Source organism: Limulus polyphemus, unplaced genomic scaffold, assembly GCF_000517525.1.
Source record: "Limulus polyphemus unplaced genomic scaffold, Limulus_polyphemus-2.1.2 Scaffold3229, whole genome shotgun sequence".
Classification (NCBI taxonomy): domain Eukaryota; kingdom Metazoa; phylum Arthropoda; class Merostomata; order Xiphosura; family Limulidae; genus Limulus; species Limulus polyphemus.
The window spans coordinates 109,917-114,811 of NW_013668839.1; the positions used below are offsets into that span (position 1 = coordinate 109,917).

The window sequence follows — 4,895 nt, forward strand, 5'->3', positions numbered from 1 at the left end:
CGTACAGTCCTAGTGAAAGTGGTGTTCTTGTTGTGAGGAGAGTACTTTTATTTAAATTTGTGTTCTGTGATAAAGAAATGATTGCACATATCATACATATTTTCTAATTATCTGAATCTTGAAACTGTTTTATGGATCTTTGTTTTGCTGTCATTCAACAGATGATGCCACATTGTATTTATTATTTTGGTCACATACATAGATATAGATATACAAACTACAAGTACAGAAACCACACTTAACAACAGAGGTGGCTTTCACTTTTAGGGGTGGGGTGGAGATTAAAAGTTTTTAATTTGTTCATGTGTACAAACTGGCGGGGGGGGGGGGGTATAACTAGCATTTTGTTCACTACACTTCAATATAGACACACAGTTTGTATTTCACAAGTACTGGTACTAACCCATGTACCATTTCCGTTAACTGGTACATTAGAAATACTTTACTGTACACATCATTTATACAGTATTCACCCCCTCCCCCTACCAATAACATTACATTTTGATGAAATACAAATAATGTAAACAGTTTTTTCTAATGAGCTTGTTTTTATTCAAACTAATGATCAAACTTAACAGTTATGTGTGAAGTAGGTTGAATGTCAGCAAAATCTGCAAAGAAAATATTTAAACTGAAATTTGTTTATTACATATGTATTCAGCCCCCTAAGTCAGTACTTGGTGGAAGCACCATTGGCAGCAATTACTGCTGTGGGTCTTTTTGGATAGGTCTCTACCAGCTTTGGGCAATGGGATGGTGTAATTTTGGCCCATTCTTCCTGGAACAAATGCTCTAATTCCAACAAGTTTGTTGGGGATCATTGATGGACTGCAATCTTTAAGTCTCACCCTGAATTTTCTTTTGGATTTATGTCAGAACTTTGACTGGACCACTTCATGACATTCACTTTCTTCTTCTGAAACCACTCCAGTTTGGCTTTGATCTTGTGCTTTGGATCATTATCCTGCTGAAATGTGAATTTTTGACCCAGTGTTAGATTCTTGGCTGACTCAAGCAGATTTTCCTCTAGGATTTGCCTGTAGATTGCACCATTCATCTTCCCCCCTCAATCCTCGCAAGCTTCCCAGTCCTTGCTGATGAGAAGCATCCCCATAACATGATGCTGCCACCACCTTGCTTGACAGTTGGGATGGTGTTGACTGGCAGGTGTGCTGTGTTGGGCTTTTGCCAAACGTAACACTTTGAATTTAGACCAAAAAAAGATCAATTTTTGTCTCGTCTGACCCACAAAACCATCTGCCACATGTCTGCAGTATCATTTGTATGCTTTGTTGCAAACTCCTTACGAGATTTAAGATGATTCTTTTTCAATAATCGCTTCTTTCTTGCGACTTGCCCAGTCAGGCTCACTTTGTGTAGGGATCAGGATATTGTAGATGTATGAACACTGACTCCTATGTCAGACGTGGAATCTGGCAAATCTTTCAAAGTCACTGTTGGCTTCACAGTGGCTTCCCTAACCAGTTTCCTGCTTGCCCGGCTGCTTAGTTTGGAAGGGTGGCCTGATCTGGGTGGTATGAAGCACATTCTACTTGATGGACTTCACCGTACACAGTGGCATAATCAGTGACTTTGAAATTTTCTTGTAACCTTCTCCTGATCTGTGCTTCTGTTTGGAAAGCTCCTTGGTCTTCATGGTTGGTTTGTCATAGAACTATGTGAGTTGTGACTTGAACATTGAAGTTAAACCACTTTGAATACTCACAGACGGAGACCATTACACACATTTTGTGACCTTTCAAACTAATCTTTTGCACCTGAACTGATTTAGGGTTGCCGTAGCAAAGGGGTCGAATGCTTATGCAATTGAGAATATTCTAATTTTCTTTGAAAGTATAAATAACTTACATAATATAAGCGTTTTTTTTTAGCTTTCTCAGTTTGGAGAAGACAGTATAGATTCTAACTATAAAGTCCTATTTGAAAGTTTCATAATTGCAAGGTCAGACAGCAACAAAACATGGGAACTTTGCAGGAGGTGAATACTTTTGCAAGGCACAGTAGTTATGCTGCTCTTCTGTTAAAATGTAATTGGCTTGAACCTACTACTGTAAACTTAACTTACCCTTATCTGACGTACTTCCCGACGTTAAACTAGGAGCTTCGGCTGGCAAAGCTTCTTGTAATAACTGTATATAAAACTTATTTTCTTTAGCAACTTCCTTTTGCTTTCTCTGTTGGAAGAAACGTGGGTATTATTTTAAAAGTATATAAACAATGTTTTTTATCGTTTACATATCACAATAATCTCATACCTTGATTTAGTTTTCAAAATGATTAACATTAAGCATCTGTTACAAATAGGAACTAACTACAAAACTAACTGGTGTTCTTAACATGCTTGTTTGCTAAACATTAAACTGAAGGTTTTAAACAACTAGAGAAAATCTCATTTTTATTCAACTGCTACTAATCGAACTGTTACACAGCCGAGTTATTAAATGTCTACACATTTCAGTAAATTATATCCTTTTTCCAAAACTCATAATGTGTAAATAAACCATACTCACCAACTTCATTGTATAACCAATATAGCTTTTACAACCAAATCCCAATGTAACAACAGGATAGCCAATGCTGAAAAGTAATGAAAATTTTGTGTATATATATACACACCTTCATTTCTTTACAGAAAAACTACTAAACTTCCAAAACGCTTTGTATAAACAGAATCTCAGGAGAAAATAAAATGTTTTGACCCATCTTTTAGTGCCCTAATCAATTGTGCATAAATTTTTACTATTACATACAATGACCAATATTAACATTTGAGATTCAGTTAAAAAAAAAAATTCATCTCTGTAAGTCATGCTTGAATTTATCGTACATGGATTGTGAGAAATCTGTTTACGTGAACCTTAACAACCTGAGGTTAGCAGAACAGAAATCTTATAGCTAACTTTCAAGTAGTACCTTCACAACAACCCTACAATAGAATTAACAAAAATAACTATAACATTTTTAACTATGGCATAGCTGCTCATAGAACGTCTCCGAGTTTCTTTTTAAGGTACAAACTTTTAGCTCATATCTACGTCATCTCTTGACCGATTTCAGATCTAACTAGTTTTGAACTCATGGTGTCAAACCCTTTGGATTGATGTATTTGACCACACCCAAGGTCTCACAGATTCATTTACTCTAATCCTGCCTAAAATAATTTAAATTTGAGGGTAGGCTGGTATGTGTGTGTGCCCCATGCTTGGTATTGCTGGCACACAAAAATATAGGTAATAAAATGAAAAAAAAAAAAGGTCTCATAGATTAATTTACTCTTATCCTGCATAAAATAATTAGGTGACACAACTCTTGTTTTCATCTAATCAATAGCGCCATTTTAGTTTCTAATAATTATATTAATGTTCACTTGAAATAACAGTTTAAATTGAAACGAAAAACCTGTGTCACCTAAACTAGACCATGAACATCAACCGATTATTTTTTAGATTGTGTGATAATCTTATTTCAACAGAAATAATTATTTGATTACATTTTTGATAGAGTTGTAATAGGAGAGCATTAATTTCATTGAAAAATGGTTAAAGACAATAATTTTCAAGAAAATGTGTAACAGGGGTGATTGTAAAAGTTTTCTAAGGATTAAAAATACAAATCTTGGGAATAAGATGGTAAATAAAATTGAAAGTTTTCTGCTTTAGAACAGCTGATATCACCTATAGATTCACAAACTGTACAGACTACATCTAAGTTTAGAACACACCTTATTTTACAAAGAATCGATGCCTGATAACAGTTTTACCACGTGTAACTTTAGTGTAGCATCAAACATAGTTGACTTCACCAGGGCTGTCATTCTTTTTTTTTGTAGCTATTCTAACTTAGCCTGCCCATCCATCTTATTCCACCTATCTCTATTTCAGTGTTCTTGAATTTTTATCTATAATTTTAACAGTATCACCGTAACGAAAATATTTCGTCATGACTAAAATGCTTTATTTTCATCCAACAAAATAAGTTAACCTAACTTTTAACAATAGTTTTTGATATTTTGTATTCACAGAAAGGAGGCCCTAATCCACAGTTATCATTCTATCACATTCGTTAGCAAATTTTCTAATGCTATGTACTCTAGATTTATCACCAATGTGGGTCTGATTAAGTTGCAGTTAAAACCAAACTAATAGGAACTGGTTACTCACCAATGTGGGTCTGATTAAGTTGCAGTTAAAACCAAACTAATAGGAACTGGTTACTCACCAATGTGGGTCTGATTAAGTTGCAGTTAAAACCAAACTAATAGGAACTGGTTACTCACCAATGTGGGTCTGATTAAGTTGCAGTTAAAACCAAACTAATAGGAACTGGTTACTCACCAATGTGGGTCTGAGTAAGTCAGTTAAAACCAAACTAAAAGGAACTGGTTACTCACCAATGTGGGTCTGATTAAGTTGCAGTTAAAACCAAACTAATAGGAACTAGTTACTCACCAATGTGGGTCTGATTAAGTTGCAGTTAAAACCAAACTAATAGGAATTGGTTACTCATCAATGTGGGTCTGATTAAGATACAGTTAAAACCAAACTAATAGGAACTGGTTACTCAGCAATGTGGGTCTGATTACGATGCAGTTAAAACTGAACTAATAGGAACTGGTGACTCACCAATGTGGGTCTGATTAAGATACAGTTAAAACCAAACTAATAGGAAACTGGTTACTCACAAATGTGGGTCTGATTAAGTTGCAGTTAAAACTGAACTAATAGGAACTGGTTACTCATCAATGTGTGTCTGATTAAGTTGCAGTTAAAACCAAACTAATAGGAACTGGTTACTCATCAATGTGGGTCTGATTAAGATGCAGTTAAAACCGAACTAATAGGAACTGGTTACTCATCAATGTGGGTCTGATTAAG

General features: G+C 35.2%; 1 pseudogene; it reads right to left on the reverse strand.

Annotated features, from left to right (window-relative positions):
* The window catches only part of LOC106468937, a 41,850-nt pseudogene that overhangs the window by 21,843 nt on the left and 15,112 nt on the right, over positions 1–4,895 (reverse strand).